The sequence below is a fragment of the Mustela lutreola genome, chromosome 9, assembly GCF_030435805.1.
Source record: "Mustela lutreola isolate mMusLut2 chromosome 9, mMusLut2.pri, whole genome shotgun sequence".
NCBI lineage: Eukaryota > Metazoa > Chordata > Mammalia > Carnivora > Mustelidae > Mustela > Mustela lutreola.
The window spans coordinates 16,495,201-16,505,110 of NC_081298.1; the positions used below are offsets into that span (position 1 = coordinate 16,495,201).

The 9,910-nt window shown below is 45.8% G+C and overlaps 1 long non-coding RNA gene across 1 annotated transcript; it reads right to left on the minus strand.

Moving 5' to 3' along the window:
* Window positions 1–428: 428 nt before the first annotated feature.
* Window positions 429–9,390, minus strand: LOC131808133 (uncharacterized). Its single transcript, XR_009344690.1, has 3 exons — window positions 9,167–9,390; window positions 1,855–2,062; window positions 429–1,330 (listed from the first exon to the last, which is right to left on the minus strand). It is a non-coding gene; the product is annotated as an uncharacterized LOC131808133 (long non-coding RNA).
* Window positions 9,391–9,910: the final 520 nt, after the last annotated feature.

The window sequence follows — 9,910 nt, forward strand, 5'->3', positions numbered from 1 at the left end:
GACCCTGAGATCATGACCTGAGCCGAAGGCAGCGGCTTAACCCACTGAGCCACCCAGGCGCCCATGATTTTTAATTTTTAAAGGCATGAATAAAGAACAGAAAACTTTGCCATAAGAAAGTAAATTTGTGTTTTGAAAACATTAATCTTGAGGCCAGAAGAGGCGGTTTTGATCAGATCTTCCATTCCTCAATTTTTCATCCTCTTTATCTCAAACTTTGCCCAAAAAGCAGAAGGGATAAGCGTTCTAATGACAAAATAAATCTAATATTAAATTTTTTGCATCTTGCCTGTCTCACTTTCTGGGGGGTTATTTCCTACCATAATGGTCCAGGATCTTACAAATGTCTTTAAAGAAAAAAATTTTTTTTCGTCAGTGCCTGCAACAAATGAATCACACAGACAATTTGCTACAATGGGCTTTTCTTTTTGTGCAAAGGCAAGAAATCCTGAGTGAGGAAGCTCAGACTTCACCAACCTCCCGGTTCTGAAATTACTCATCCAGACATGAAACAAAATTGAAAAATCAGAGAGATCTAGTTTGAAGGAAAAAGAATGGTTGATGGCCTTGGGAACCAAGTAAGTGCTCATTTTGCCTTTGTGCCATTGGATGGAGATGCTTGGATCAAAAGAGGACTTGGAAACGTCAAGAAATTGACAAGTGGGGCTAAAAGGCACAGGCAACGTGTTTATCATACCAAAAAAAAAAAAAAAAAAAAAAAAAGGCGCACATCTGGAGTGTCAGCAGTGGTCCTCAGCCCAAAGAGCCTCTTGCCATAACAAACTCATTGACAAGAACTGTCATTGACTCTGCTTTATCTACCGTGTGTTACTAAGAGGGCGCATTCCAGGTGCATCCTACGTAAATTGAGGTTTGCTTCCTGACCTGGGAGATCAATTCTCTGTCAAAGAGAGCTGGCAGATGGATCACTGTGTGGCTGCCGCTGCATTGAAAATAACATCAACTACCTTCTCAAACACACTTCCAAATTACATGCTGGATCTCCAAAGAGGAGATTATAGATGAATCTGTGTAGCTCACCAACCTGCGTGTCTTACAAAATCAAGTAAATGAGGCAGGTGCTCAGTGGTCTGGGTTGTTCCCCCAGCAAGAAGCAGCAGCGTGTCAGAGGTAATTGCACAGATTTTGGAACCTGGTTGGCTGGGTTTGAGCCAGGATCTTTCTGCTGCTTACCAGCTCTGTGGCCTTGGGCAGATTATTTAACCTCTCTGTTTCAGTTTTCCCAGCTGCCAAATAAGGATAATAATATGGTACTTCCTATTCCTCCTTCCCTTGGCAGTATCTTAATCTTCATCTATCAGGAGCAGACCTGGAGACATGAATTGAAGAGCAAGAAGTTAGTTGGGAGGTAAAGGTAGATGAAAGGGAAAGGAAGACAGGAAGGAGCTTGGCCGAGACACAGCGAGTTACTGAGCAAGCCACCACTGCGGGGGGCCGGGACTGAATCCTGCTGGCGAGCCCTGGGAGACATGTCTGGATGTGCAGGGTGGCAGACCATTTCGAAGATTAGATTACTTAATTATTGTGAAACACTCGGCAGAGTTTTCACTGGGACCTCCAAGAGCTTGATTAGTGCTGAAGCTACACGGCCTGTTCTTTGGGACCACTTTTTGTCTCAGGATGGATTTTAACTTTTGTTTTTTTCGTTTTTTGTTTGTTTGTTTGTTTTCCTTTGGGACAGTGAGCCGTGGTAAGGAGCTTGGTACTGTAATGGTAGCCAAATGGATTTTAGGTTTTCTTGAAGATGACTGCATTATCTGTGAAATGGGTTTGGCGATGGAGCTGCCTCCACCAGGGGGAGTATCATCAGGTCGTGTCCTGTGGGAAAAATACCTGCCAGTCCGTTAGAGTGTGGGGACATGATCAGCACCTCATTCAGTCTTGGAGGCCACCAAAGCCCAGAGTCTTAGTAGCGTCAGAGGAATGAACACCTGTGTCCTCTCTCCTCTCCATTGGGCCTATGCTGTGCACTCATCGAAGGCAGGCCCAAGCTGGGTGGCAGTCATCTCTGTGTCATCAGAGCTGAATACAGGACACTGCACTGAGAAGTGAAGGAACAAACAGATTAACAGCTTCCTCCCACACGTATCATGGCTACAGGTTCACCTTGATGGGAAATACTGGCTTCCTCCCACTTAACATCTTCTCAGCTCCTTGAAGCTTATCTTGCTCTCTGGAGTCAGAAATAACCCCTCTCCTCTAAATTCTTGGACACTTCTTGTCTCTTCTCAGTGCATCACATTCTGTCCTGCAGAGTGGTAATTTGTGTATGTGTCAGAACTTGTCATCCTTCCCTCAAATTCCTCTGATGGCTTCCAGGCACATTTAGGATACTCTGTGTGTTCTGACCTGGTCTATGAAGCTCTGTGTGCTCTAAGCTCTCCCTGGCGAGCTCACTTACCCTTTTCTCTTCCCCTTTTTTTCTCCAGCCACAGTGGTCTCATAGCTGTTCCTTGCCTGTGTCATGCCTGGTCCTGCCTCAGGCCCTTGGCACTTGCTCTTCCCTAGGACTTCAGTCTACCTTCTGTCCTCAGATTACTTGTTCCATTGACTCAGATCCCTGCTCAAATGTTGTTACTTCAGAAAGTTCTTCCCTGACCAGTGTATCTTAAAAAGTGCATACCACCACATTCATCTGCTTTATATTTTTTTCCACATCACACATTTTTTTGGTTGACCTGACTGCCCCCTCCACCCACAAAAGTGCAGACTCTTTCAGGTCAGGGACTTTGTTATATTTAGTGTGGTATTTTAAGCTCCCACAACAATGACTGGCACTTAATAGGACCTCAGCAAATATTTGTTGAATAAATACGTAAGAATTATTGTCCCATTTTAGACACGGGATAACTGAATCCTATAGTTGAAGAGAGTTGTAGGATGGAACATAGCTTTTTGTCTGTATATCATTGTATCACATCCGCTGCATGCAGACACTTTAATCTTTATCACAATAAGTTTGTTTACACCTAGGGAACTGAGGCACAGAGAAGTTGCCTAACTTGCCCAAGATCATGCAGCCAGGGGACAGCAGAGCAAGGATTCAAACCAGATAATCTAGCTCCAGGGTTCATACTCTTCACCCCTGTGCTGTGTTCTCAGAAACAGACAAGAAGAGACTCTCTGTGGGTTGTCAGAGGAACCGTCAGGGGAACAAATGGAAAGCTTTCCATCAACTGTCCCAATGCTGATTGAAAATTTCTCCTGTGGGAAACATTATGGGATCGCCAACACTCACCCCTGGTCAAAAGCTAGGGGTGAGTGTTGGGAGCTAGGCTGGAGGTGAGGAAAGCCATCAAGCCCACACAGGGCGCGTGCTTGAGGCGATAATCTCACCAGTGTGTCTGCAGAGAGGCTTGGGGCATGACTTACCGTGTCAGTAAAAGTGGATAATGTCTGTTTCCAGAATATTCTGACATCATCATCCAAATAGACCCGTCAGTGCGCTACCATCTAAGCAAGGCATCCTTTCCCTAGGAAACTCCTTGAAGACAGTACCTCATACAGGGCCCCAGGTGTCTGTGAGCTGCTCAATAAACACTCCATGGCTGGGAGGACTTTTTTTCCATCCAAAGGCAGACATTGATTTAGGACACACCCATCTCCTTGACAAGTCTCATGCTATCCCACTCCTAATCTAATCTCTTCCCATCCGAGTATACCCCAAGCCGGTGTCTGACTGTTTTCTCAGCTTCGAATATGATCAGAGCCCTTCCATGCTCATAAAGTTTCCTTGGACTTATATTGTCTCAGGAAAAATTCCAGTGGTGTTTGTACTTAAAAAAAAAAAAAAATCTCATATTGCTATAGAATACAGCACTTGACAGAGGCCCGGGGACTAGCTATAGTATCCCCCTCTATCTTTTCCCCTGTTAATTTTACAGAGTTCTGATAAGGGGAAGGCAATTAGCCAAGGATGCAGTGGGTCGGTGCTGGGAGCAGACCTGAAGCCTGGTATCTTAATGGCCAGTCCAGCGGTCCATCCTCTATGAGCACTGTGGGGCTCCAAGATGTAGCTACGAAGTCACAGAGAATAGCTCTCTGTTTGAAGGCAGTTGAAATTGCCCCTCCCCAGTCATGGTAAGTGCTTCCATACAGTTTTCTCCTTCTATAGCCTCTGATCCTTAGGCTAGATAATTAATCAGGCTTTTGAATAATTAAAATAATTTCAAAATGCCTTTGTATCTGTGAAATTCGCTCTAGTAATTACTGCCTTATCAAGAGTCTGATCCCGCAGACTGGAATACTTTTCCAACAGATAGGAAGTGTTTTCACTTGTGGCTTTGGGATTCAGAAGTTGCGGAAGGAGCATTTGTTATGTGAACCAGTCCCTTTGAAGATGGATAGCACTGACTCTTGACTCCATAATCTCCACAGAAACCCCTTTCATTCGTAGATTTCTTAACAAGACACAGCATATCTCATTCTTTGCCTTCAGAGCCTGCTGTAAGATATGATCATTAGTTAAAATATCGGATTGACTTCTCCAAACTAGATTCGGCACTTGGGCCTTGCTGAGCCTGGCTTCCAAATAAAGCATCCACTTTTCAATTAAAAAAAAAAAACTCCTGTGGCAGCAGAATGAATAACAGTGCTCGCTTTTTTTGAGTTACTTACCTGGTCCTTCTTGACCCAGCCAATAACCAGTGCTGAGCCCTAAGACGCAATGTTCTGACCCTGGAGTCCCACGACATCTTGGTCATGTCTCCCTAATGGGTGTTTTGAAACTCAGATCCAGGATGCCAAGGCTGGCAACTTCATACTGGATTCGGGGGGCTTTCCAGAAATCTGGTGAATATTCCCAGCAAGTAGACTCAATAGAAGGGCCAACTACTTGACCGGGGCCCCTTAAATACTTCATGACCAAGAAAAGGACCAGTTACAGCATCTGGGGAGGGAAGGACCAGTGGGGGTGGTATTCATGGGGTTGTACAAGGGAGACATTATTTTATGGTGGTTAAAAGCACATAGTCTAGGTTAGACAATCAGGGAGTTGTGTTTTCCTGGGCTCCTGTGTCTGCTGGTTTTCAGCTGGGTTTGGCCAGAAGCAAAGAAGCAGCCGCCTTGCTTTTAGCTTCCTCTGGACACAGCTGCCATGGTTCCAGTGTCCATGCATTACCATAATCTGAGGCTTCTAGTACCTTTGTCCCTCTGCCTTAAGAGTGGGAGTAGCTTCTTGCTCTTGTGTATTTCTGAGTTAAGTACCTGTCCCTTGTTGGTTTCTCAGGTCCCGCATCCCCTCTATAGCCAATTCCTTAAATTAAATTCCCTCTGTTGTAAATACTTGAAGCAGGTTCTGTCTTCCGATATCCCGGTATGATCGAGTAAGCCAGTGCCTCTCCTCTTTGGCTTAAGTGAATTTGAGACGGGTCTCTGTCACAGCTTCGGGAGTCTGGACTCAAGCAGGCATTAACAGGCCAAAACGTAGCTACGAGACCCTGGGCTATTACTATATGCCTGGCGCAGTGCTAGTGCATGGTGTACACTATAGGATCCATGCACTCAGAATCGTAATCTCCGTTTTATAGATGAAGGAGTGGAGACACAGACTCTTTAATTTTATCCCCACCTGGTTTCTTTCCTTTACGTGGAAACCCAGTCAAAACCAGCTGCTGCTTTAAGTAAGGAAGAGAGCCCTAGAGGTACGTCAAGGCTCAGAGCTGGCAGGACAAGAAAGGAGGTGAGGGGTGACAAAAGGGAAGTCTGGGTGCTCTTTCTTGACGCAGCCTCGAGGTGTAACTGCTTCTCCCAGTCAGTGTAAGGCGTGAAGGGAGCTCCATGTATCTGAACTACGGGCATCTCCAGTAACGGATTCAAGTCAAGTGCTTGCTGCTAATTGCGCACACGTTTTGCTAAAGGTAGTAAGTAGGAATCATTCACGTGTCCTTAGAGACCGCGACACCATTCAGTATTCATGGCAAATAGATCACTGGGCTTCATAAGAGGATCATTTTAAAACAAAGCTTGGTCAGCTGTTTAATAATTTACTGATAGTGACAGCAGGGAGAATATCTAATAACCAGTGAGATTGGCTTTCAAATAGAAAATAAATTCATGTTCGAAGAGTTACAGGAGAAGGAAGGGGGGGGAAGCATTACCAGCAGTAAGGAAGTATTTAACATTTGTCAGTTCCTGATTTTTTTTTTTTTTTTTTGAATCCTATCAGAGGGAGAAATCTGATTATTGAGAGGCCACAAAATTCCATACATTTCTATTTTGAAACATTCATGGGCCCTTAATATTCTTCTCACAGGAAACAAGAATCATGCAGAAGTCTGGTCTTTCAAAGCAGAGGCCCTGACCCACCTGAGAACGGAGGAGGATCCGCCTTTGTTAATCTGGGGACTTTTTTAGGCTACATTGTTTCTATTATCACCTGTCAGTTCCTCTTTGGGGTAGGTAATGCCTGAAAAATTTTTTTAAAACCCTGAAGGCTTCAGAAAACAAAGTCAACCCAGACTATAACAGCACATTCTCGTGATCTGGGGAGAACCTAGGTGGGAACTTACTGCAAAGGAGCCGGCTTCTGGCTAAACGGAATTTCTTTCTGTTTACTACCAAGCTCTGTTGAAATGTCTGTAAAATGAAAAGGGTTTAGAAATGGCTGGGCTCGGTGTTCCCTGCTCATTCCAACATTCTTGGTTCACGGCTGGAGACGTGATTACGGTGATTTTAAAAGGGTCCAGGACAGGTTGAGAGGAAAACACAGCCTCAGACCAGCATCCATCCTGAACCACCACACCTCCTCGTGCCTTACCTTCCTCCCCTGTACATTAGGAATAATGAGAACTGTAGCTTGGATCCTGCATGGGGGACTTTCAGCTGGGGGCTTGGCCCATGGTACATGCACCTTCAGACATTTCAGAAAGGCAGAAGCAACACCAAAGGGGAAAAAAACCTCAAGATTATCCATTGTTAAGCTTCAGAGGCAGACAGTGATAAATGGTATTTTTGGGGTAAAGCAGCACCTCTGGCCCCCCGCCCTTCAGCCCCCTCCCCAAGGCACTGGGCACACTCTGTCCTCAAACCAATCCCTAAATTTGCTGCTCTGGAGACAGGCTTCCAGATAAGACAAATGATTTCTGTGTTCCCAGGTGGTATTTTCTGTGGTTTTAAATTCCAAGATTGTCTCCTCCATTCTTCACGTGCATCTCAACAAACTCACCCTTATTCTGCCTTGAGTTATTAGCATTTTTTTTAAGCTTGTAGAAATAATGATTTATCAATGTTTTATCTGACATGAGAATGGCTTGAATAAACGTGTGCAGTCTGGCCTGTCAAGCCAACGAAAGATCTCGGGGACGCTGGGGAGTCTTCTGCCGTGACCCAGCGTGGTTCCAGGGGTGGCGAGGGGATTCTGGGGGCTGAAGTTAGTGGCTATCATTTTGGGTGAAATCCCTTCTTGTGCAGTGGAGTAAAATATTTCTTCAACAGCTGTCCTTTTCTGAAACTGAAAGAACTAGTATTTATTCCACGGGATTGGCTGTGGAGTAGCTCGCTGGTTGAAAATATTTTGAGGCTAACACTTAGGCCTTAGTACAGAAGAAGGGCAGGTTGTGTAAAACTCACAGGGTCTCCGTGGGGACCCGGGGTTGAATGGAGTGTCAGAGGGAGTGGAGAAGGAGGTTAAGCAGAGGGCAGACCCTGGGTAAGTAGTTGGGTCTGCAGACCACTTATTAAGGGGGTTTATGAACATTGGGAGGTGGACCGAGGTTACCTGACTGCCCAACATCCTGTAGAGAAAACACTCCTTCCCCACTCCGTTTGGTCTTCATGGGGCTGTCAGTTATGGTGACCATCCCCTATATGGAGGGGTAGACAAATGGCCAATGCTGGCCAATTACAATACCGCCCTCTTTACCACTTCCCTGGTCAAATCAATTGTTTCAGGAAATGGATGTGACCCAAATCAGCCAGGGTCTTCACTAGAGTTTGGTAGGAGGGTTGCAGAAGGTTCTTCCCGCCACCCCTTTTCTGATGATGCTAGCCATGAGAGTATATATGGAGTGGTTATTGCCCAGTTTCCCTGACTGCCCACTGACAGAAACACCACTGAGAGATAGAGACAAAGAGGTAGCTGAACACCTGGATGCAGCTGTGCCTGAAGGTGCTCATGGATTGCTCACCCCAATAAGCCACTGGATTCCTTTTTTCTCTTAAGCTTTTTTTTTTTTTTTAAGATTTTATTTATTTATTTGATAGATAGAGATCACAAGTAGGCAGAGAAGCAGGCAGAGGGAGAGGAGGAAGCAGGCTCCCTGCTGAGCAGAGAGCCCGATGCGGGGCCTGATCCCAGGACCCTGGGATCATGACCTGAGCCGAAGGCAGAGGCTTTAACCCACTGAGCCACCCAGGTGCCCCTCTCTTAAGCTTGTTTAAGCTAGATGTGTCATTTGTAAGAAAAAGTTTTTTCCTGCAATACAATGTGTGTTTATGTTCTAGACTCAGTATTCATCCTCCAAGCTCTTATAGGTTTCAGAGACACAAAAATGGGCAAGATGCAGACCCAGCCTCAGTAGGCTCAGAGCTGTACCTGGAGGCTTCAACTTCCCTCCTTCCTAACACTGCATCAGCCTTCCACAAGCTTCATGTGCCCTAGAATCCCCTGGTGTGCAAATTAAAAGGGATTCTGAGTCAGCTGCATGAGGAATGAACGAATGGCTCCCCAGAGTGGCTCTGGAGTGGGTGTGTCCCGGGGACCCATGTTGAGAAGTGTGCTGTCCACTTACCCATCTCTCATCTGTGATGATCCTTTCCTTGCGTGCGGGGATTCCTCGAGATGGGCAAGACAGTGGGGCATTTTTGTAAGGGTTTAAGAATATGAAGGGGGGTAGAGCTCTGGGTCACCCCTGCCCAGTCCCCCACCCTCAATTTTTTTTTAGATGATTCATATCTCACCCACCCAGGGGTGGGGAGACTCCAAGGGAGGAGCCCTGGCAGTGGTTCTTAGTGGAAATACTAGGGAGATTTAAAAAATACCATTGCCTGGCTCCAGTTCAAATAACACCAAGGCTGAAGGAAGGTGCCGCAGGTGATGCTAACCGGCAGAGGTATTGAGAACCGTTGCCACAGAAACCTGGCTGTCCTGTAGGAGCCCAGGAATGACCAGTCTCTGGAATCTCCCCACAAAGTCCCTCCGACCAACCTGCTTTGACTGGGGTAGCACCCAAAGGCTGGACTCCAGCGGCCGAAGTTCTGCTACCATCAGGGGCCTTGTTTTGATGGTGGGTGGGAGGTCCCGAGTACTTTCTCCAAATACACTGATAAAATAAGAAATGAATGAGAGTAAACTACCCAGCCCAGATGATCACAAAACATAATAAACAAGCAAATAAGGAATACTCCTAAGGGAGGGCAATGCAGAGAAACATGAAAGTTTATTAAAAATCAAGGCTTCTGATGAACCCCGTCCCATCAACATCAGGTCTGGAGGAAGTTTAAAACATTTCTTTAAAAAATGAAACTCTCTTTTTGTACCCTTTCTGTTTCAAAACTCTTGGTGCCGTTTTTTTTTTTTGTGTTTTTTTTTTTGTTTTTTTTTTTTTTTTCTCAGAAGTCTGGCATCCGTTGTTCCTGGGACTTGGGCCCCATCTGGAGGAGGCTCTGGACGGTGAGCAGGCAGGCCCGTCAAGCCTGTAGAGCTTTACTTCTGGATCTTTTCTGCCAGTGACAGGCCTGTGGCGGTTCGGAGCCTGGACCAAGTGCTACCAGCAGTCTGACCACCACGTAGACCCTACTGCTTTCATGCTGGCCGGGACAGATGACCTTGCGAAGACCTTCCATGCGACCCCACCCCATGAACCACCTGATAAAAGAGAAAACTTCCAAGCTCTTTCCTCAAGTTTTGGGTTCATCAGTTGGGCGGTGATTGAATAGTAGAGCTCTAGTG